At 48.8% G+C, this 24,799-nt stretch overlaps 1 protein-coding gene and 1 long non-coding RNA gene across 4 annotated transcripts in view; one reads left to right on the forward strand and one right to left on the reverse strand.

Moving 5' to 3' along the window:
* LDLRAD3 (low density lipoprotein receptor class A domain containing 3) overlaps positions 1-24,799 on the reverse strand; it is a 231,080-nt gene that overhangs the window by 27,081 nt on the left and 179,200 nt on the right. The window lies entirely within an intron of this gene.
* On the forward strand, positions 1,112-9,237 carry LOC124228986 (uncharacterized). Its single transcript, XR_006885820.1, has 4 exons — positions 1,112-1,442; positions 1,960-2,089; positions 3,167-4,947; positions 6,268-9,237. It is a non-coding gene; the product is annotated as an uncharacterized LOC124228986 (long non-coding RNA).

The raw sequence follows: 24,799 nt of genomic DNA on the forward strand, positions 1-24,799 counted from the left end.
GTCTGGTGAGACTTTGCTAATAGTTTGAGGAGACTAAAACACATCACAGGCTCCCTCAGCTAAACCAGCTAGAAGTTTAATTAAATACAATTGCTTGCTGTGCGTTCCTTTCCCAAACGGGCTCATACATATTCATCACCGTAATTATGGCAGTGAAAAAATCCACGACTAATTATTTCATGCTCCCCATCTTTCACATGCCTAGAATTTTTGCATAATTACTGTTGAAATTAATTGCAAGTTAGTTAATTTTATAGTTTGTCCTTTCAAAACTTAATTGAAAATTAATTTAAAAGATTTTTAAAAAGACAAAAAAACCAGCAACCACACAACAAAAGCCCCACCACAAGCCACTGTGGCAAACCTGGTTCCTCAGCCTTACGATGCATCAAAAATGCAACGTGATTGCTCCTAACCCGAACGCAGGGTTGTACATGTCAAGCTATAATAAAAGGCCAGTCCCATAAATTCGCATGGACTCACACCTCTATTTCTCTACCACACAGCAACCAAGACAAGGCAGTGGAGAGGCCTGCTGACGGCCTGGCAGTGTTCTGGCTGCGGGCTTATCTCTTTAGGCTTCTGTAACTGTACCTTGAGCTCCGAAGGAGCATGTGGCTTCCATCATCACCCCGTGCGGCTTACGCCCTCAGGTGCCCCCACTGGTGCCCACCGTCAGAATCAAATGCAACATGGCATCCAGGATACTGTACTGTCATGCTCAACAGAAGGAGCCATCCGTCTCCCCATTCTGTCACTGCACCCGGCCATCACCAGCTCCTTTATCTGAGTCATCCTCACCAATCCTGTTTCTGCGATCTGCTCTGTGGGGCCAGGACGGACACATTTATTGAGCACCTAATTGCCCAGCACTTGGTTTAGGGCATACACGTGAGTTTCAGCACCTAACATGGTGCCTGACACATAGGAGATAACCGGTCAATCCATCCAGCTATTTCTTGACACACTGAATACACAAGACTCAGCACAAGGCCATGGTGAGCATCACAGACTGGATATGCAATACTCAGCAGAAGCTTGTGAGTGAGCGTCACAGACTGGATATGCAATACTCAGCACGAGCCCGTGAGTGAGCGTCACAGACTGGATACGGACACTCGGCATGAGCCCGTGAGTGAGCGTCACAGACGGGATACGGACACTCGGCACCAGCCCGTGAGTGAGCATCACAGACTGGATACGGACACTCGGCATGAGCCCGTGAGTGAGCGTCACAGACGGGATACGGACACTCAGCACCAGCCCGTGAGTGAGCATCACAGACTGGATACAGACACTCAGCATGAGCCCATGAGTGAGCGTCACAGACGGGATACAGACACTCGGCACGAGCCCGAGAGTGAGCGTCACCAGCTCCACTTTTACAGAGAAGTAAAGGCAAGTTCAGAAGATTAAGTGTCTCTCTCAAGTTCACACCATGGGTAAGTGGCCGAGTGGTATGCGGTGGCCTTCTCTTTCTGCCATGCCATGTTGCCTCTCCATCCTCCTCCTTACGCCCTACCATCTTGACAGTTCAGATTTTATATGTGCCAGCCATGACCTCTTGGCAACATGCTTTTCTTAACCCCCAGTCCCGAAACCTGTTTCTTATGGACTGAATGTTTGGGGCCCCCACAAATTTATATGTTGAAGACGTAACCGCCAATGTGATGGTATTTGAGGTGGGGCCTCTGGGAGCTAACTAGAGTGAGAAGAGGTCATGAGGGTGGGGCTCTCGTCACAGGATTAGCGCCCTTATAAGAGGGGACAGCAGGTAGCTTGCTCTCTCTCTGCCATGTGAAGACGCAGCAGGAAGGCGGCCGTCCACCAGCCAGGAAGGAAGTTCTCACCAGGAAATGAGCCGGCTGCACTTTGATTTGGACGTGCCCACCTCTAGAACTATGAAAAGTAAATTTCTGTTGTTTAAGGCACCCAGTCTATGGTATTTTGTTATGGCAGCCCGAACAGACTAAGACACTGCTCCAGTGTGATGAATGACCAGTGTGATGGAACTCACCTTACACCTTTTGGACGGATGCATGGAGAAGCCGTGAGAGTATAAGGTGAAAACCGAGTCCAGAGGGAGAAGGTGAGTCTCTGGGACCCAAGGGGATGCACAGGCTACTGTTAAAAGGCTCAGGCTTAGCATCTGCTGAGCAGCTGCAGTCACCCGGCCTGGAACGAGACAGAAGGCAGAGAGATGCACGCCCCAGGGCCCTCACCCAGAGAGCAGATACGGCTGCAACCGCCCCACAGAGGAAAAGAATGAAGCACCCTGTCACTAGTACACGGGGAGGAGAAAGAGGTGGAAAACCAATTCACAGAGCACAAGGCCACTGACTTCTTTTTTTGAGTCCATAAAAGCAGCTTCTTTAGAGGTGACTGTCAGTGACCTGAGCCTCCAGCAATTTCAGGACAGACAATTCATCCCCTAAGAGGCTCATAAGGTTTGGGGATCTCTTATGACTTGGGAGCAAATTCCCTAACAGCAATTCTTTAGAGTTCAGGCTCCCAAAATATGAGAGGTGGTTTAGGCAATAAGGTGATGTGCATGTGTACACATTTGTCCTCCAAATGCTACACAGAGGCTCCCATTTCAGATAAGCACATAAACGCTGGCCACAAACCCAAGTTAGGCATTTGGATCAGCCACAAAGTTCCTGGGTACCATCTGCACATCAGGACAATGTGCCACAGGGAGGCTGGAGCCTGTAAGCAAGTGTAGCAAGCAGCCTGGCAGAGAGACGGAAGCCATCACTGGGTGTGGACAAGAGCCCTCAGTGGGAGCAGTGAAGGGCTGGCTCTGGGAGCAGAACCACCCAGCCTTGTGGGACATGGGTACATAACTAAGCAGGAAGGTCCAGGGTAGCAATCAGGAATCAGGAAGTTGGTCCTGATGCCTGACACAAAGATGTCAACATGCTTGGTGAAAGAAAGCACGTTCGTGAATAGCATATATTTTATAAGAGCAGGACATCATTTTTGTGGATGGGAAAATGCGTGCATTTCTATTCATTCATAAAAAGATGTGGAAGGCTACATAGTAAAATGTTAACAGTGGTTATCACTGCATGGAGAAATTATGGGTGGTTTTTTTTTGGTATTTCCTGTATCTTCTGAATGAATTCTTTTGTCATGAATTAACGCCCCCTTCCTTCGATCTCAGGTCAGTCACCCCCTCCTCAGGGAAGCCTCTGATGGCCTTCCTGATTCGGACAATTCCCAGCTGCGTTCACCTGGAACGACTTCTCTCTCACCACAGCACGTGCTACAGTTCGAGTTCTACTGCGCTCTTTCATGGAGCATCTGCCTCCCCCAGGAAACTCTGTGCTCCACAAAGACAGCGGCTATGCTGGATTTTTGTTCCGTTTTTGTGGACCACCTTGTTCCCAGCAGCAGCAAAGGTGGTGGTGGCAACTAACACCCAGGACTTTCTAAGTGCCAGGTGCCATTCTGAGGACTTTAGAATGAGGTGAGTATGGCTGACATCCCCATTTTACTGAAGGGGAAACCACGACACAGGAAGGCTGTGTGCCAGCACAACCTCACACCGCTACTAAACGGTGAAGCCAGGATTTGCACCCAGGTCGCTGGTCCCTGGTCCACCTTTGAACAACGACATGGCACTGTCCTTTGATGTGGCACTTACCTTAGCACACAGGGGCACCCGATAAACGTTTGTTAAAAGAAAGATCAACCACGCGTTCCTTTTTAGACTCCTAAAAACGTTATCTCCTCTTTTGGATGAAGGGAAAAAAAAATCTCTTCCCTGGGAATGAACCAGCAGAATGAAAGGGGTAGTTATGAAAAACCAGAGTTTTCTGGAAAGAAATTTTCTTTTTCAGACAGCAGTGCTTGACTTTGAAGAAAAATGCTGCATACAAGGTTCATTCATTGCAACAAGTCCCAGCGCTTTCCTTTCCCTGAATGCAGATGGAGTGGGGACCGACAGGGCTCCAGGCCGTTCTCGGGAGATGTTTTACGCTGGGACTCTGGACTCAGGTTCCCGTGACTTGACAGTCAAGGGTGCTGGTGCCTCATAAGTGGCTAATCAAAGAGAAAGACAATCTTTCATTTGAAGCTTTCCCAGAGTAAGAGAAGGCGGCCTGAGAGTGGGTTGTGAGCCACCCCTGAGGTTAAGACATGCCAAGTGCTGTGTGGTGCGTGAGGCATTCGGGTAGAACCCTGGAGGCATGGGGAATGAAGAATTCCTCCCCACAAAAGCAGGCAGAAGCCGTTATATTTGCATGGTCTTAGCAGAACACGACCGTCTGTGGAGCAAAAGGGCCCCATGTGCATTGTTAGTAGAAATACTTAAAGGATTAGGACCGCCTGCACCGGCAGACAGCCTTGATCTAAGGTTTTCACAGGATATGAGTTCCCCAGGGTACAACCCAACACGCGGGCACCATTCCAGGTTAAAGCAGGAGATAAAACGGGAAGAATTCAGGCTGCTCCATTCATTCCAAACCAAGAAAGAAAGCATCTCCTTCCAGCTTATTGTTTCAGGATCAGCGTGAACGTCAGTGACACTGAACACGGACAAGACGCGGCCTCACTTCCTGAAGTGTTTGATGTGCTTAAACTGAAACCCGCTTCAAACCCTCTGGGAATCACAGTGCCCTGACGAGCTGTCCTCCAAACGGGGAGCAAGGCACGCTCACGGGCTGCCCAGGGACGCACCCTCCCGCCCCTTCTGATCATTTTTTAAATCAAGAGGAAAAAAAACCAGGACGTACTTTTTCCAGCTCCCTAGTGTCGCAGCATAAGATAAGAACACACTTTCTACCATTTCTACCATTCTTTGGCTCATGCCAAAGATGTTAGATAACTCAGTGAAGCTAGAGGTATCCTATATCCTGCCAGAGCTGAGGAATCGACGGAGCCACCAGGCAGCTGGGAGCCAGGGCAGCACTCCGTCAGGACGTGATGACGCCAGCTCTTTACGTGCGTACCTTTCTTTTTTTGTGGATGGATATTTTGGCAGAAGGCTGGGATGGGCTGACTATGGCATAAGTACATCCTTGATCCGGGTGACATCTGACCCATTAGCAGCGACAGGGGTGACTTCTTTTCGTCACTTGCCAGTCCTCAACATGAGCAGGTACAGACCCAGAAGTGTCTGAACTTTATGCACGTATGGGGAATTAATGGTGGTATTTCTGTGGCTCCCGTTCTTCCCGCCAAACCCACCATGTCACTGCCTGGTCAAGTGTCCTGGGTGACTAAGGGTGAGGAGCCCCAGAGGGACTTAGAGTGCATTTTTCCCTAGGAACCGTGACCAAGGGCTGGCCATGAAGAAGCAGACCCAGGCCCCGCTCTGCTGGATCATGAGGCAGCTTTGTACTCCTTTAGTCTGGCTTTCAGAATGATTAGCTGTTTTCTCTCCATTTCAAAATATTCAATTTGTATTCAGGTGTTCTTTCCATGCCCTGAGGCTTAACAGTAAAAAGCTACTTGAATGTTCAAAGGGGATTAGACAGTGGGACTTCAGAGGCCAACAAGAGTGGATCAGCTGGAGCCACACAAATGGCCAATCCCAGGGGGTTCGCTGGACCCAGCACACTGTCCTAGACAGTGGTGAGGTGTGACTGCAGGGGCGGTCTTCCTGGGGAGCTTTGGGGGCCTGCGAAACAGGCTTTCAGGGACTCACGTGCAATGCAAACAACCATTTTAATATGGTTCTTAGAGGAAAATGCAAAATCTTTCCTGTGGGTCCAACACCTTGCCGTTCCCACGACCATCTGTCCTAAATGCTACAGGAACTAATAATGATGGTTACGATGATGATGATGGTGATGACCACGGTCATGGCTGACACTTACCAAGGGCTTTCTACACGCTGACATCTCTATGAAATGTTTCATATGGATTCTCTATCTTACTTGTCCTTTAGAAGAACCCTATAACATCAGCATGATTATCATTCCCACTTTAGAGATGGTAAGACTGAGGCACAGAGAGGTTTAGAAACTTGCCCACGGTTGCTAGGAAGCGACGCAAGCCCAGGAGGGTGGTCTGACTGCAGAGCCCATTCTCAACCATCGCAGTCTGCTGCCTTCTCTGCCCAATTGTCATATCTGAGTAGGCAGGGACCACGTTGGTCTTGTTTATCACTATATTGTTATAAATGAAATAGTGCTTGGCACATAGCAGGTCTCAATAAATATAGTATTTGTCGAGTAAATGAATAAATGCATGAATGAGTCAAGGATGACAGAACTTTAGAGAAATGGGGTTCTGACTGTTGGTCATAATTTCATACAGGATGAGGTTTCCTTCTTTGTGTGTCCTCGCTGCTTAGAGGAATGGCCGAGTCTGGAGACATCTGAATTTGTTCTGGGTTTCTCGCAAACGCCGTGGATCACAGTGAGGGAACCACGAACCCACAGAAAGCAGGACTGAACCTCAACACCAAGAATCTGAGCGCCTGGCAGAGAACTGTATACCCAGCAGCAACGCTAGACTTTCAAACAAGCATCTCCATGGTCGAAGCCTGAGGCAGGCCCTGGAGCATGTGTCAGACATGAGGCAGCTGACCAAGCTTCCTGAATTTCTCTCCTTCCATACACACACAGGATGAGAATTCCCTGTCCCCTGTGAAGTGAGACCTGGCCACGTGACTGGCTTTGGCCCGTGAAATGTGAGCAGCCTAGCTCCCTGGGGAACTAAGATGAGACGAGTTTGCCCCACTGATCCATAATGGACAGGCAGGGTGAGCAGGAAAGAACCTTTTACTGTTTAAACTGCTGAGACACGGGCCTGTATGTTAACACAGCATCAGTCAGCACATACTGACTGATACAGAGGAGCAACTCATGTGGCCAAAATACCCAGGCCCTGTGCCTGAGGATCTGATGCTGCAGCCAAGCAACAAAGCACGCACGGATGAAACAACGGAGGGAAGAGAACTCATACGTAGGCAACGAAATGCCAGATGTGACACTAAGGGATTTATGTCATTATTTCATAATGATCTCGTGCATTATTTTCTGTAATGACGCTGTTCCCATTTTACAAGTGAAGACACTGGGAGGTAAAATAATGTTCCCAAGGTCTCTCAGCTAGTAAGTGGCAGAGCTAAGATTTGAATCCAAATCTGTCAGAATCCCAAGCCTCATGCTCTTTCCCACCTCCGCCGGTTTCCTAGCCCCTGAAATTGACCTGAAATTACTCGAGACCAGCACCGGCTATAACCGGGCAAGGGATAAAGTGATTAGCAAATGCCTTCTGACCGAAGTGAGTTTCAAATCAACTCTAAGTGACGCTCTTAAGAGGGAAGCTGGGGAGGGCAGGCGAAAACGTGCAGCCCGCAGCGGCGGTACACAGAGAGTGGATGAGGAATAAGGTGACCACTTAGACAGAAAGAGGCCAAGCAGGAGAGTGATGAGGGAGGCAGCGGCGTGAAGCTTTAAACAACAGGCTGGAGTGTTTCCACTTTGTGACCACAGTGAGCTCTTCAGCAGCGGTGGGAAGTGAGAAAAGTGGTATTTCTGAAAAATTGTTCTGCCACTGCACAGAGGATGAGCTGCAGCAGAGCGAGGGCGAGACTCAGGGTGGCAGGATAAGCTGGGCTGGCAGCCAGACCAGAGGACGGCAGGCTGAATGAGGACGGGGCTGTGGAAATGGGAAGTAAGGGGAGTGACGATCACAGGCATGAACTGAGCTCTCCCGAGTTGCCGTGTGTCGGGCTGAACAACCTATACACATCAGCTCACAGAATGTTCCCAGCAGTCTCAGGAGATGCAGTATTATCCCATTTTGCAAATGAGGAAAGTGAGGCTCAGAGAGATTCTGTGACCTTCCCAAGGTGACTAGGTAACACAATACTGAGCTAACAGCTAATATGTGATAGGCGCTCTTCTAAGAGCACATCTTATATATTATTTCTTTCTACAACTGTCACCTCCAGTTTATAGAGGAAACGAAGCCTCAGGGAAGGGAAGTAACCTACTGGGAGTCACATCCAGCTGATAAGGAGCAAGGTCAGGATTTGCACCCCGTCTAGGTTGGCTCCAAAAACTCATGCTCTGAACTGCCACGCGCGATTGGCCTCTGCGGCCCGGCCGACTGGGCCACATTCCGGGAACCCACGCAGAGCCCATCTCAGAAAGGAGTCTCTGCCATTCCCCGCAAGGGGGCCGGGGAGACGGGCCAGCAACACATTCTAGTCCGGAGCCTGCACAGGCAGGTACCACAGTCAACGTCCTGACTCCAGGCTGGCTAGGAGGGTGGGGGGAGGAGAACACATCCTGACCACGCCCCCAGGGTATGTGCCATGTGGTTGTGCTCTGAAAACCAGGGCAGAATCATAACTGAGCCCACAGAAGGGCCCTCTGACACTGTGTGTGAGCCAAACCCTCTCAGAGGGCACCCAACCTTGGCCAACTCTTCTGGTTTGCGGCAGACTAAAACGCTCAGACTGGAGTTTTCAATAAAGCACTCATCCTGCAGGTCTCCTGCAGGGAAAACAGTCAGGTCACGAGCTCCTGAGATGTTACCGTTGCATCTGTGCTTCCCCACCAAGGTGGGCTCAAGACTGGGAGACAGGTGGGGGACAAGGTGTTCACACCTGGGCCACAGACGGAGAGGCCAGAGGCGCAGGAAAGGGCTTTGAGTACAATTTTAAAATGCAGGTGCTGTTCCAGGCCACGTGTTCCTCCCAGCACATTCTTCAAATTCCGTTTTTATTTTTAACAAAGGAACACGTGCACACAATTTCAACAGTCAAACAGTGGTATGAGGCTTAAGAAAAGAAACAGCATCCTTTGACCCTCCTCCCCCGAAGCAGTCATTTTCTACCATCTTGGTTGGGTCTTCTCCAAGTTCACCTCCGTCATTCTAAACAACACGCTTCCAGTACCACCTCTCGATTCCCAGTTTGGGGAATTAGCTGTTGCCTTCCCACTCTGGGAGGGGAAGAGGTGAGCCCCAGTTTATGCCTTCTCAGCCGCCACCTCTTTCACACCCCGTTAGAGAGTAATTTTAGATAATCAGTGTTTTTGCGTCATGAAAATGTCATTCACTGACACACCATAGAGTATATTCGGCTTTAGATGCTTTTCTTCCTAGCAAAACTTTTTGTTTTCCCTGGAGTTCATCGAGCCTTTGCCTCCACCTGTAAACATCGGCTCGGGACAGTTGCACACGCTAGGGTCCGTTGACGCCTGCCATTTCCCTTTCGCTCCCTCACGCTGGATCCCTGATTTCCCAGAGCCCCTGTCTTTCTTTTGCTCGGTTCACTCCTTTAGTTTCGGTACAGCAGAGTCCTCAGCAGTTTCCTGAAAGGGCTCTGTAGGGAAGTTACGTTTTCCTCACTTCTGAAAACATCTTTACGGTGCAGAATTCTAAATTGTTTGCTGCAGAACTCTTGGCTCGTAGCCAACACTGTTAAGAAACACGATGCCATTTTGATCCTGGAAGCTCTGTAGAAAGCCTGTTTCACATATGTGTGTATCTTGCAGTGCCGTCCCTGGGAGCTTGCAGGACCGCCTTCTCGCCCGGCGCCCTGCATCCATGCTGGTGGGCTTGCTACGGTTGCCTCTCAGCCGCGGATCTGGGCATTAAGTGAACTGTCTCCCATGTGAAAAGCCTGTGCTCTGGTTCAGGGGAAATCTCCTTCAATTTCTCCGTTTTCCCTCTGCTTGCTCAAATTCCTATTATTTGGATGTAAATCTAACCAGATCCTTGATTTTTTTCAATCTTTTCAACCTTATTTTGTATTTCTTTGTGTTTTTGTACTTTCTGGGACAGATCCTCAAATTATATCTCCGTTTTTCCATATTTTAAATTTTTGAGTTCTTTCTGCTTGCTCCTTAAAAAGGGTGGGGCATCTGTTTTTATGTCAAGAATGCAATATCTTCAGTCATCTTTTAGGTTTTTTTTATTAGTTAAGTTTTCTTCTCTTTCTATAGCCTGTTTCCTCAAGGTGCTCCCCCCCCCCCGTGCAAATGCATGCATGCACGTGTGCCTGTGCGTGAGTGTTCTGTCCTTCACATTCAAGGGTCTCCCCAAGCATCTGGCGCTTCTGGGCTGACCATTCATCTTTAGCATGGGGCACCGAGGAGCTCTCGGCTGTGGCTGGCTGACTGCAGGCTCCCCCATGAGAGCTCAGCTGGGCCACCCCACGGGCTTCTCCGATCCCTTAAACTGGTGAGACTGCCCGTGAATGACCCTTCCAAACTCCTCACAGTAAGGCACCTGAGCCCAGCTGACTGTGTCCTGAGAAATGACTTGAGGAAAACGATTAGTTGGTTTCAACCTTCTTTATGTCAACTTGCACTAAATTCATTTTTAAGAAAGGCACCCCAACCTTAGCTGGGCTCGATGTCTGCTACGCCAGGGCCCTTCTGCTTTACCCCGAGCAGAGAATAAACTCCAGCCCGCCCGGGTGAGACACGGGCAGTCTCCTGGCCGAGACGGTGGGGGACAGGATCTGAAAGTGTGACAGCTTCCCAGTGAAATTCCAACCGATCTTTCTGTTTTTAGCCCCCCGTCACCTCTGCTCTCAGCCATATCACGCTGCCAATCCCCAGGCCTTCTGGAAGTAAATCTGGCTGCTTCCTGTTCCCCTGCCAGTTAGGGTTCCATCTTCTGAGCCCACTGAGTCAGTTACCGCCCGTCCCCTTGTTCTCCAGCTTCCCCATCTTTATTGCTGGTTTTTCTTCTCTTTTTCGTCCTCGCGGGTTTACCCTTTAAAGCATCACTTGAGTGGATTTTGAGGAGGAAACAGAGGTGAAGGCGTATGTCCAAGTTCCACTTTAATCTAGAAATCCTGAAGGTAGGTACTCACACCATTTACTCCCCTGAACCTCAGCTGGATTTTCAGGCTAGTGAGGCCAGTGGGACCCTGTGTCTGTGCTGTGGCTGCGCATCTCTCCCAGTGTGGCACACGCTCAGTGTGGGACAGATCACGGGCCAGGAGGAGGTACGGCGGTGACCTGCTCTGACTCCTGCTCGCCGACACCCGTGCTCTCGTCTGCAGTCTCAGGATAACATCGATTGACCCTGTGCACTTTCAGGGTTCTTAGAGGAATCAACAGGATAATGACTGTGAAAGCACCGACGACCACAGAAACACAAGACTTTGCTGTTACTGCAAACCTCACTTTCATCTCCTGAAATTCAATCTAACGTTATCTTGAGCTGCCTTCAGGGGAGAGAGGGTTGTCTCCAGTAATCTTATAAATCACTCTTGTGACGTTCAAAAGAACGTCCTCTAGTCACACAGACATGACACAGGACAGTGTTTCTCACTCATTGCCAAAGCCAGCCGGCTCCACATCACCCAACACACACCCTGGGATCCAAGACAGTGTCACCGAAAAGACACGGGTGAGATGGAATTCTTTGGGGTCCATTCCACAGTGGGTCTGCCTCTCAGCTGAGCTACACATCCATTTTGACTGAGGTTAGAAATATAGGATAAGAATGGCTAAACGTACCCAAACAATGGGTATATTACAGCCACTGCAAAGGAATGCAGGTAGCGCTCCATGTGGTGCCATGAAAGACACCATTGTCTATCAGGTGATGGAGACAAGATGCAGAACCATGAGAACGATCCTCTTCCTTCCACAACACAACGAAACCTTACCTCCGGGCGCGTGTGTCTCTGCTGACTCTGTATCGCAGAGACACAGACTGACACAGAAGAGGTCCGGCTGCACTCTCACCAAAGCACCCCCGGTGGGCACTCCTGGGCAGGGGCTGCGGGTGGGGAAGGACTGCTGCTTTTTACTTTATACACTTCTGAGCAGTTTAATCTTTTTCATAACACGCATACATTATTTCTGATGATAAAAAAGAAAAGATTAAAAGTAATTTAAAAGATCAAAAAAGAAATGGAATCTGAGAAGAGAAGTAAAGGTAATTAGAAGTCAGCGGGAGACGGATGGTGGAGAAGAGGGTAAGAAAGGGGCCAGGGCTGGCAGGGGTCGGGAGCAGGTCACACACTTCCCCTAGAGACACACAGCAGGCGACCTCCTCCCGGGTGGTAACAAGAAAAGGATGCCCTCCAGGCCACGACAACCACTTGCACAGCTGTGCGAGGTCCACTTCCAACTGAAGGGGAAGGAAAACTCATTTTCTAAAACTGTGTAATTTCCCTACAGTGAAATGCACACATCTTGAGTGTACAGCTCAATGACTTCTTCGGGGCTGGCCCCGTGGCCTAGTGGTTGAGTTTGGCGTGCTCTACTTCAGCGGCCTGGGTTCACAGGTTTGGATGCTGGGTGTGGACCTACACCACTCATCAGTCATGTTGTGGCAGTGATCCACATAAAAAATGGAGGGAGACTGGAACAGATGTTAGCTCAGGGCTAATCTTCCTCAGCAAAAAAAAAAAAAAAAAAAACAACAAAGATTAAAAGATTAAAAGATGTCTATGCCCAGGCAACCCACAAGGGGCATTTGTTTTTAACCTAATCTCTCAGCTGTATGCAGATGTGTGATCTGTAGGGGACGAGCTCACTGGTCATGGTCAAACACAGGAATGGACAAGCTGTCTCAACTCCAAGAGCCTGTGATGGGTGAGGGGTTGTTGCTCAGTGTGCAAGTCATACCTCATCCATCTCACTAATTCCAAACTAGGACCTGCCTGGTGTGGCTATTTAGTTTTCTCTCTGCATTTCCTAGAGACTTCCAGATTCTGTCTATTCCTAATATGGGGATCTCCTGGCCCAGTAACTCACATGTCTCTTGGCAATGAGCACGATAACCCTAGACCACACATGCAATCAGTCTGGCAAGGACATACAGAGCTTAGAAGATCCTTGGAGGCAGACCAGCTCTCTCAAATGAGCCAGCTCGCACTGGCAATTTCCCCTTTTAGAATGGGAGCTCCTAGCTCCCATGACTCATTGGCACAGGGGACTATCTTACAGGCATTGACAGCACCTGCCTATAGTCCCTCTGGGCGAGCACTATAAGCACGAGAGCTCACATTTATCGTGTCCTTGCTATAGCCAAGCACTACACCCTAAGCACTTTGCATGATTTACCTTTACGCGGATGCCACAAGATAGGTACTATCATCATCTCCATGTGATCGATGAGGATCGCAGGCCGAGGTGTGAGCCACCCACCCCAGGTTACAGAATTAGTCAGTGTCAAGATGGGGACCAGTGAGCTGCACTCCCTCTCCCTGGGGAAGGGCGGGCAGAACTATGGGGGAAAGTATCATCTTCTGACTTCCTGACCAGAGCTTTCTTGGCCAGACTCTGTGGCCTCTGCCTAATACATAAAACCGTCAAGTCCACCTTTCTTCTAAGAAGGGGTAAATATACAGCCATCTCTAGGTATTGCTGGGGCCACAAAGGAGTCTCCTTGCTCTGTCTAGACACAAAACCAACAGAGCACAATGCATAACCGTGTTTTATAGCCAGGGCTTTTTACCGTGTTTCTCCTCTGAGGAGCTGGCAGATAAATCAGGCCTCACAGTGGGGGAGGAATGTGTTTTTGCGTGACTTTTGGGAGCAGAGTGAAGGGCGAGCAATAATATGGCAAAGAGAGGCGTCCCTCAGAACCAGTAGCCATCTCACATCAAGAGGCCAGTTAATCCACCGCAGGAAGAATGAGCATGAGAGCAGCAGAGCCAGGTACAGATGTCCCCCAGCCTCACCGCCAGGACCTGGAGCCCTCCCGACTCACCCCGGTCAGTCTCTGTGGTGACAAGCCACCCTGCGCCAGCGCACCCATCCCACCACAGGCACTGTCGAGAGACACACGCCGAGCCTGAGACGGAAGGGTACCCAAGTCCATCTAGCACCGTGCTTCCCACCCCCTGAATTCCCAGCATCTACGGAATCCCATCCTTCACAGCATCCCCTTGCCTCCTTCTAAAAGCATCGTTTGATTGTTTTATTGCATTAAAGTAACTGTTGCTTTGACACTTGGGTCACCTCATCTGAGACACGTAGAGATACCCTAGGGAGAACACAAGTGAAAGTTCCGGGCAAAGGCACGTAAAGAGTTCTACCCAACAACAGGCCAGAAGTAGAGGTTTGATTCCATCTATGAATGTGGGCTGGAGTGCACAGAGGCAAGGTTCTCCAGCTCTGGGGAGACTTCCAGTTCTGGCAAAACAGTGGGCTGGAGCCAGCCCTGAGGGCCTAGTGGTTAAGGGTCAGCGCTCTCTCTGCTTCAGTGGCCGGCATTCATTTCCTGGACGTGGAACCACACCCCCCATCTGTTAGGTGCCATACTGTGGTGGTGGCTCACAGAGAGGATCTGGAAGGACTTACAACTATGATATACAACCACGCTTGGGGCTTTGGGGAGAAGGAAAAAAAAAAGAGGCAAGACTGGTAACAGATGTTAGCTCCGGGCCACTCTTTCCCTGCATACACACACAAAAAAGTTCTCATCAACAGAAAAAAAGCTTAAAAAACACACATACACACACAAAACAGTGGGCTATACATTCAAACGAACTTACTCACTGGGGGAAAAATAGCTTGCGATGCTGGAGTAAAATATTTTTTAAAAACAACTTAATATCATTGAAGAGGTGATTACAAAGTCAATGGTGAGCATCTGGAAAAAGGAGACAATTTCTCCCAAGAGCAATGGTGATCTGGACCAACTTGGGTTTCAGTTTTGCCAAAGATTGAAGTCAAGATCCAGGGCCTGCCCAAAGTGGGGAGTCGAAAGGGGACCCCTCCTTCATGCTGGGACTCCAGAGGGCTAACTAACTCTTCAGGTGAGGATGAACCAGAGGTAAGCCTCCCCTTGCCTAGGGGGCTGCAAGGAGGGTGACCTTGCAACAGGTGCAATGAGGGCAACGTGGAGGAACTTGGCACTCCTGGCGGCCCTCTCACGGACTGCGCACGTCGGGTTTGCATTAGTTAGATGGCCTAGGGAGCCTCATAAACTTGGGGTGCAGAATGATATTGCACTGATAGCCCTCCCAGGCACCCAACAGAAGCCAAGCTAAATCCCTGGAGAAAGGCATCTTTATCACAGGCCTCAGTGAATCCCCACAAAAAATTTTTCAAAGACAATGAGCAGTATACAGCCCAAAATACCACGCAGTTGAGGAACCAAGGGACCCTGAGTAGACAAGTAGAACAGGAGACGTCAGATGCAGACACACAAAGACTCCAGATATTAAATGATCAGACCAGATCATAAACATGCTTACTATGTTTAAAGAAATAAAAGAAAAACGTGAATGCATTCCTCTGCAGGGAATAGTAAACTATGTAAAAAAATGACCAAATAAATTTGAAAAAAGGACCAAATAGAACATCTAAACGTGACAAATACTGTAACCAAAATTACAAACTCAGTGGACTAGTTTAACAACGGGTTAGACACAGATGAAAAGAGAATAGATGAACTGAAAGGCAGCTCGGGAGGAATTATTCAGAATGCAGCAGAGACACAAACAGATGGAAAATGTGGACGGGAGGCTAACGGACGTGGACTGAGGTGGTCTGAAGCAAACGCAAACTGCAGTGTGCAACAGGATCACCCTGGGGGTTGGCTACATCATGGATCCTGGGGCCCTAACCCCACTATTTTGACGCTTCAGGACTAGGCTGGGCCCCAGGAACACACCAGTTAACGGCTGTGGAGGCCCTCCATTCTTCAGGAAGTATCGGAATAGTGACTTCTGGGTGGCACACTTCGGAAGTTAATCTTCCTCCTTTGGTCCACACTAGAGGAAGTTTTTCACCTCTCATTGCCCGTAACCTGCTCAGCCAGAATAGCTGGGTAGAATGTGGAATATTTCTCCTTGTATTATAGTCAACGTGCTTTTGCTTTCACTCCATAGGGGTTTAGATCAGAAAATCCAAATATGTTTTGAAACCCAGCATTTCCATATTTCCAAAGCAAAAGATGTTTTTGATTTTCTAAGAATTTTATGTTGAGTACGTGTGAATTTATCACCTTTCTTTAGACTGGGGTTTGGTGAAAGTACATGCTGCTTGTCTTTCACTCACCCCAGGTTGTGAAGCGTCTCTCAAAAGTTAGCTCACTGCTGCTGTGTGTCTGTGGCTGGCTCACTTAGCTTCTCTGTGCCTCACGTTCCTCACCTGTAACACAGCATCCTACCATCTACATCCCCAGGGGAATGCATGAAGTGTCAGCACAGTGCCTGAGACACTGTTTAAGTGCTCAAAAACTGGAAACTATTACTAATAAATGATGAATCCATTTCTTGAATTGTAGCCCCAACCTTACAGATCTCCTTCTTATTTTCTCTCCAAGTTCTTTGTGCTTCTGCAAAGACAGCAACTCTTGGCACTACTGTCTCAGCCTGGCTCCCTTGCTCAATGGTTAATATCAGGCTCCGTACGTATCGAACAGAAACTAAAAGGCTGCCTTACTGAACTGAGACACACGCCCCTGGTAACTCCAGGAATGCCTGCCTTTCAAAGATGCAGAAGATGAGCGGTGAAGGGGGAAGCCTCTGTGACTTGTCATCGTGTGCTTCCCTACAGACGGGTGTCAGGCACGGTCAGGGGTCTGCAAGGGCTCCAGCAGGGAAGTGAAGGTGACAGGCCACTTTCCACTGTCCCCATTCCAGGACTGAACGAGAGGCTTGAAGCCCCCCAGGAGTGCAAATGCACTAAGAGGCAGACGCGGCCAAGACGGGGTCTCACTCCTTGTCTCCTCCCAGGAGGGCAGGCGAGGGGGGAGGCAAATGGGGGAGACAAGAACAGCGCTGAGACAGCCACAGTGTTGAATCTGGGGGACCAAATTCTGAAGGCCGCACAAAGCCATTATCCCTTGTCAAGAGATTTTCACGTATCGAGGTATATGGAGTAACTATTCAGGTTCAAACTGATTCTGTGACCCAGGGAAGTCCCTACAACGTTTTCCATGTCTAACGCTTGGTTTTAAGTTGTGCTTGCTTACAGGAACCAAGGCAGTACGTTGCCCGATGGCCAAACCGCAGAACCCATCCAAACCAGAAGGTCCAAGACGGCGATGGGGCGCCCTGTGCAAGAAGGGAAGCTCCAAGCATGCCCCACGTGCCCCAGCCCGGAGCCACGACCCGGTGACCCCTCCCCATCCCCCATCCCCTAAGAACCCTGCTCACCTGCCCTTGGGGAGAAGGCATTGAGAGCTCGAGCTCTGCCTCCTCCGTTCATCGATCAGTGAATAAATTTCTGCTCTGCTAGTCCACACCCGGTCTCCGTCTATTGGCGCGGGCGGCTCCGGGCGAAAGGACCCACTTGCGGGTCACGGGTTCCTTGGGGCTCAGAAACAATTCAGCTTGAACTAAAAGCCTGACTTATGGCCTGTCAAACATACACTGTACATCTGCTTCAACCATTAAAGTAAAGAACGCGCTCTCTTACGATGAGAGCGCATACTCCCCTGCTAGGCCCTACCCGTAATGCCCATATTAGTCTCTTTCCTGACATCAGGACCATGCTGACCTGCTGATTTGCAACTAAATGCCTATTTGAAACTTTGATGAGGTATCCTGGGTGTGTTTAACGTATGTTCTTTGTTCTGAAAAAGATCTAAGACCGTACTGAAAACCAGGCTTCTCCGGAAAGCTGTCTTCCTTTCTGGAAAAGGCCTTCGGGGTTACAATCCTCACTGTGGAACAAGTAACACTCACCATATTTCTATTATCTATAGAATGGTAATTGGTTATTTTGTGTCAACACTTCCTCACTTACTTCCAAAGTCTCTTTCAAAACCATTTTTTTGTATCTTCCAACTCTGAAACCCACAAACGAGCGTACCTCTTGGTAATCAGCATTATTTAGTTTCAAACCTCATTTATTTTATCTGGAAAGGACTGGATCACAAGCAACAACTTCACGCCCGGGACATAATTCCGTCCCAGGGATCATCTCCAAGCCAGAGAAACGTGGAGCCACCCCCTGTTTAAAGCTGATGAATTCTCCTTCTTTAGCTCTCCTTCTCAGATGATTTGTTCCCCGCTGTTTCCACACTCCTGTCTAGACAAGCTCCTCCTTTCTGTTATCTGCAGGCTCAGAGCAAAGTGTCAGGGCCAGTCAGGGAAGGCAGGATAAAATGTTTCTGAGCAATCTGACCTTTTATTTCTAACGCTTTGGGTCAACTACGAGCTAAAGATGTCCGTGTGTGTGCGTGCGTGTGTGTGCTGACAAATAAAAATGGCAAGCAATAGGATATACTGGAGAATATGAGGAAGCCATTTTGTGTAAACCTAATTCATCCTGACCTTGTCTTTCCAAAAGGGCCTGACCACGCCCTTGAGCATGCATTGTGTATCTGCTTTAGATATTCCCTATGGCAAAAACAAAGGCCCTTGAGACAAAGTTGCAACTTCCTTGCACCTCCCAACATTGGCATTTCTTTAAGGATTAAGCATCTTTCCTTAGGCTAGGAACTGATTGCTGCGCTCACCTGTGACCGCCCAGCTCAAGACAACAGACTTGCCTCCTGCTACGGCTCCGAGAGAGCAGACCCACTACCTGCTATGTCCATCAAGCGCTGTACGGACAAGGCACTCTTGTGACTGTTGTGGGAGGGACATTTCAATCATATGTGAAACGTCCTGTTTGGGGGTATATAACCACTCTGTACACCTCACTTCTTTGGTGCCCTTTCTTCCTTTGGGAAGAAAGGCCCCGGGCCATGGTCCTCAGATTTCAGCTCAGAATAAACTCTGCCAAATTTTCATTTATAGATTGGTTATGGATTATTTTTGTCGACAGTGTGCACATGCGTGCATATGTGAGAAGAGAGAGGTTGGCAGGCAAGCAGGCAAAACTGATTCCCAGCCCCCTCAGGGCCTTCGTATTAACAATTTAATGACACTTTACATTTTCAAAGTGTTATCCAACCATTAAGAATTGAGCAACTTTTCAAAACCATGTTGAGCAGCCTTCTCAGGAGGCAAGGGAAGCTGTAATTAGAAATATGGCAGTCTACTGAAAGAGGCCACATTTAATTAGTCAATTTTAATTTAATTTAGGTGGGGTCCACACAAAATAGCTCATATCCAACCCCACAGCAGGAGATGCCAGAGAAGTTCCAGAAGGCTCCTCCTGGAAAGACTGGCGCTTGCCCCCAGGACAACAGTCATGAGCTGAGGCCTCTGAGTCTGAAGACCCACCGTGAGCCCTGCCCGCACCAGCCTGGCGGCCTTGGGAAAGTTATGCCACTGACTCGGTTTCCTTATCTGTGAAATTCAAATAACGAAGGACCCACATTTCAATGGGTTGGAGAGAGGACTACTGTGAAGTGATGCTTATCAGGCCCCTGACCAGCTCAGGGCTGTATGCAGACCACATAGAAAATGTCATCTGTCCAAAACCTCCACCAAACGAGCCCAACAGTGATTATCCCAGGCGAGCAGGGGAGCAAGAAAGACTTCGTTTTCACTCAAGTCCTGTGTTCTTAAAAAGTGAGTGTTCAGTCATGTATGGGGTGGAGGGTCCCCGATCTGTCCCAGGCGTCAGCTACCCAATGTCACACTTAACTTCAGAGGCTGAGCACCCGATCTGTCCTGTTGCAACGCACCTGTTCCTGGTCGTGCCATCCTCCCACTTCCTCAGGCAAACATCGTGGTGCCATCCGTGACTCCTCTATCATACTCCACATCGAATCCATAAGCAGTTCCAACTGACCCCACTTTCAAAACAGCCTGTTTCTAACCAATGGCTGCTCGCCACCTCCACTGCCACCACCCTGGTCCCAGCACCATCTCCTCACGCGTGGACACTGCCCCTTACAGTCTATTCTCAACACAGCAGCCACGGAGATCCGGGGAAACGTGAGTCAGATCACGTGACTCCTCCGCTCAAAACCCTTCACTGGCTCCGTCCACTCCAAACAGAAGCCAAAGTCCTTTCCGCACCTCACAAGGCTCCACTGCCTGGTTCCCAGCCTCCTCTCCATCCTCGGCTCCCTCTGCTCTCCTCCCTCACTCTGCCCCAGCCTCACAGGGCTCCCTGCCCATCCTCCTACTTAAATTTATCATGTTTCTACTCTGTCTAGAAAATAAGCCCTTTGACGACAGGGATTTTTACTCATTTCGTTCGTTGCTGTATGTCTGCCACCTACAGCAGTGTTTGGCATGAAGCAGACACTCAAAAGGAAATGTTGAAGAAATGACACCAACAAAAGGTATCTAAGAAAAGCAGCGTTTAAGTGTGTCCTCTGCAACGCAGGTCCCCTGGGCCACAGGCAGCAGAAAGGGACGAAGAAGCAGACAAGTCCCAACTGGAGAAGAGCCGCTGGCTTGTGACGGAGGGACCCTCAGATCACACTGCGGGTCAGGAAGCTGATAGCGCGGGCAGGCAGAGCAGGACCCCCTGCAACCAGGATGCAGAACTGGATGTGGCACTTTGTGACGGAAACCAGCATTCACAGTGTCCTCCTGATCTCAGCATTTGGCTGGCCATTTTATATATGCTGTTTTATTTAATCCCCCCAGTAGCCGAAGGAAGCAAGTATTATTATAATAGCCCAGTTTACAGATACGGAGGCTGCCCAGGTCTGCACAACTCGGAAACTGCAGCCCTGGATCCATATGGTCGACTGCACGAGCAGTCCCCAAGAGGTGTGTTAGCAGCAACACACTTCCGAGATGCCCATTAAACATCCAAGCTTCTGGGCTCCACTCTTTGATTCAGCATCTTCAGGGAGGCAGCCCAAGAATCTGGGCTTAGTGGAAGCCCTGGGATTCCCTTGTCAGCCAGGGCATTCTGCCTTCCTACCTCACCATTACTCGAGTCAGAGAGAAAAAGGAAGGTACAAATAGAGACAGACCCTGCCGTGTTGAGACTTCAGTCCAGTTCAGGATTAAGGAGGCCGTATGGAAGCTAGGGCAGATGGCCCACACTTGAAGCGACATGGCATTCTCTTATCTCGACCTCAAGAAGCTTACAATCAAACAGGTGGAAAGATAAAGGGAAACAAATGTCAGGGACGTAAGGGCTTGAACGTAAGAGTTGGAAAAGCAGTATGAGTTAAAGGCTATGGACGTTCAAAGGCAGGAGGATGGTCTCTGGCTTAGAAGTGAGAATCAGCGCATGATCCTTCAGGTAAGAGGTATCTGAGATGAGACCTGAAGGACGGAAACAATTTTCAGAAGTGGAGCTGGAGACAGCACACTGCACGTGGAAGGAAGGAGCACCAGCCAGCGGAAGGTGGGAAAGGACAGATCTCTTTGGGGAATGACAAACAATCCAGTTGTGCTGGGGCCCAGGGTTCGGGTGTGAAGAAGTCCTCTGGGGTCAAAGCTCTGAATGCAGGGGTGAGGCGCGTACCCTTAATCCAACACGCTAAGGCAGGGGAGGGGGTCTTTGGAAGGGGTGTGAGCAGGCAAGTTAACAGTGGAGTGAAGACTGAGAATAACAAATCTGACACTGACTGTAGGATGGATTGGCCTGAGGGAGAATGAGGAGGTGGGAAGACCAGTAGGCAGCTGCACCATGGAGGGCAAAGGAAGGTGATGGTTTTCAGAAGGAGAGAATCCTCAACAGTGCAGGGGCAGCAGGAAAGCTAGATCCTGAGGTGGAAAGGAAGCTGAAGAAACTCACACTGGGCGGCCTTGATCTTCTCCATAAAGTGGGAAGGGCGAGCATCTAGAAGATGGGGTTGGGGACCGAGAATGTGGATGGTATAAAACTGGTAAGGAATGGGACACCAGCTCTTAGGAGATCAATAAGAAGGATTTGTCTTGCCCCACTATTGAAAAGGTCTAGCTAATGCTAGATAACAAGAGTTTGCACTGCCGTGAGCCAGCCATCGGAAGACTCTTCTGGGGGAGTCAGAAAGCAGAGAGAGTCTCCCCATGGGAGCACAGAGTTACTCATTACACGCCATTCTTGACAGCTGCACTGCAACCTCAATGTCCACGCTGTTTTAAAAGCATCCTTTCCAAGCTCAAAGAATGATGTGGGCCCTGTTCTGTCTCCAGTCCACCCTGAGACAGCCCTAAGAGTCACCTTAATTTACTGAACGACAAAGTCAAGAAGTCACAATGTCTAGCAGTTTGGTTTCTCCATGCCATCAGCCTTAGGAGGAACTCAACTTTTTCAGGGTAATTTTGTTTCCTAGCCACTGATTTTGGTTGATACCCCCTGGCTGAAGTTGAACTCACTGGTTTCAGACTTCAGCGCTGACACACACACACACACACACACACACATACACACCTGTTGCTGAAAAGTGCAATGAGTGACATTTACAGCTTTGCCCTCCTTGTGGCGGCCACCCTATTGATCATGACTGACATTTACCTAAACATTCGCTAATAGAAAAATACCTCCCGATTCTATGTCCTTCTGAAAATGCCAACAAACGTGCCCGAGGCAGGGAAAGTAAGTCCCAAGATAAAATCATCTCTCCATTCCTCTATGACCGTGATGCTTTGTTAATATTATAACTAATTATTTCTTTGGTTCTTGGCAGCTCACGCTGTTAGTCTAACCCTCAGCCTGCATTGATTCTCCTTCTGTTAAAAATACACATCGGCGAGGCACCTGAAATAGCTGCTCAAGCTTACTGCTATGCCGGGAGGTTCTATCATGCATATTAAATCTGGACAGCATTTAGGCAAAAGCAATCTTAACTTTATGATCCTGTTGGTTTTTAAAGCAAATGTAATGAAATACACACTAGTTATAGCAAATGGCAATCCCAGTGGGGTACATTTTAATTAGTAGAGTTTGTTCAAAGAAAAGCAAATTTAACAACTCCTCATCTGTCACCTGGCGTCCTCAACCTGGAGGCAGAGTAAGAAGAGAAAGCAGAGGAGACAGATGTCTGAGCATTTCCAGACTGACTTGTGAGCAGAGGAAAGAAGAAGGGAGCCCCAACCAAATCATTCCCTGCCACAGTAGCTCTGAACTTCTCTCCCACGATGAAATGTTTTAGTCTGCGCGTTTTCCAGCCTCCGGGTCCATCTTTCAAGGTAGCAGGTGACCAGGAAGGTCAGGCATCTGTGATGATGCTTTTAGGCGTGTCATTGGCTTATTACTCAGGATACTGTATGTGTTTCCCAGGGCTGCTCTAACGAAGTACCACAAACTGGGTGTCTTAAAACAGCATAAATTAAGGCCCTAGGCTTAGGGAAGAAGCCTTCTTTGCCTCTTCCCGGCTGCTGGGTGTTCCTTGACTTATAGATGCATCACTCCAGTCTCTGCCTCTCTTCACATGGTCTTGCGTGTCTGTGTCCAGATTTCCTTCTTCTTATAGGGATACCAGTCACATTGGATTTAGAGCCCATCCTAATCTGATCCGATCTAACTGTGGTGGCTAATTTTATGTGTCAACTTGGCTAGGCTATGGTACCTAATTTTTAGTCAAACATCGGTCTAGATGTCGCTGTGAAGGTACTTCTTTAGATGTGGTCAACATTGAAATCAGTAGACTTTCTGTAAAGCCGATTATCCTCCATAATGTGGGTGGGCCTCATCCAATTAATTGAAGGCCTTAAGAGAAAAGATCGATGCCCTCCAAGGAAGGAGGAATTCTGCCCTCAGGTGGCTTCAGACTCAAGATTGCAATATCAACTCTTCCCTGAGTCTCCAGCTTGCTGGCCTGCCCTGCAGATTCTGGACTTGCCAGCTCCTACAATCACATGAGCCCATTCCTTAAAATCAGTTAATCAATCTCTTTCTCTCTCTCTCAAAAGATAGATAGATAGATAGATAGATAGATAGACAGATAGACAGATAGACAGACTGGTTCTGTGTCTCTGAAGAACCCTGACGACTACATTCATCTTAACTTGATTACATCTGCGAAGACTATTTCCAGATAAGGTCACATTCACAGGTCCTGGTGGACATGAATTTTCGGGCAACACTGTTCAACCCAGTACACATATGGTGGACCAGGGCCTCGCTGTTCAAAGTGTGGTACTGGATCAGTGGCAATGGTACCTCCTAGGAGCTTGGCCAAATGCAGTCTCTCTGGCTCCATCCTGGACGTAGCGAATCAGAATCGTACTTCACCAGATCCCCAGATGATGTGTAGGCACACTGCAGCCTGAGAAGCACTGGGCCAGAAGATCTTGTTTCCAACTATTACAGTATTTATAGTAAAATGCTTGAATCTAGACATTGTAAAAGTCAGATGACTCTAAAGTAAAGGGTCAGGAAGAAAAGTAGAAATGGAAGAGAGTGTTGAAATGAGGCATGTCTCATTAATATGATATGCACCGTACCAATAGTTGAGACTAGATAAAATATTTGTCAAATGAGTGGACCAAAGAATAAAGGAATAGAGTGAGCTCTTGAAGACAGAGAGGTTTGCTAATAAACTGGCTTCTAGTTACAAGAAAGCCCTCAGGCAAAGAAAGAAAAATCTCATTTCCAGCATGCAGAGTGCCATGACCTGCTGTATCGGGGCCCAGCTCTGCCGAGGTGATTACTCGGAACGGTGTCGCACTCCACTGCTGAAGTCTTGCTCGAGGCCCCACCGTAACTCATGTTGACACAGAGAAATGTTTCATTTTCAGATCCATATGTATGAATTTTTAATGAACTGTGTCAAAGAAATCAAATATTTCCCCCTCCACCCCCACTCTGAGGAATCAGATTTTGACCTTCTGCCAAACAACTATAAATCACATTCAGCAGGAAGAGGAGCCGGAAGCAGGGGCTGCTGCGCGTGGGCTAGCCAGCTAATTTCCCTCTGTCAGATCTTCACCTAAGCCGTCCTGGATGGGGAGAGGAGGGCGGCCGGGAGGAGGGGATGAATGGTGGGGAGGCAGGAAGGGAGGGGAGGAGGGAGGAGGACTCTAAACACAGGCACTCAGTGGTTACTGACTCAACAGTGTAAGTCAGAAACATTCAAATACAGGTAAGGTCGTTTATGCCTGAAGACTGGG

This window comes from Equus quagga, chromosome 17 (genome assembly GCF_021613505.1).
Source record: "Equus quagga isolate Etosha38 chromosome 17, UCLA_HA_Equagga_1.0, whole genome shotgun sequence".
NCBI classification, from domain to species: Eukaryota; Metazoa; Chordata; class Mammalia; order Perissodactyla; family Equidae; genus Equus; species Equus quagga.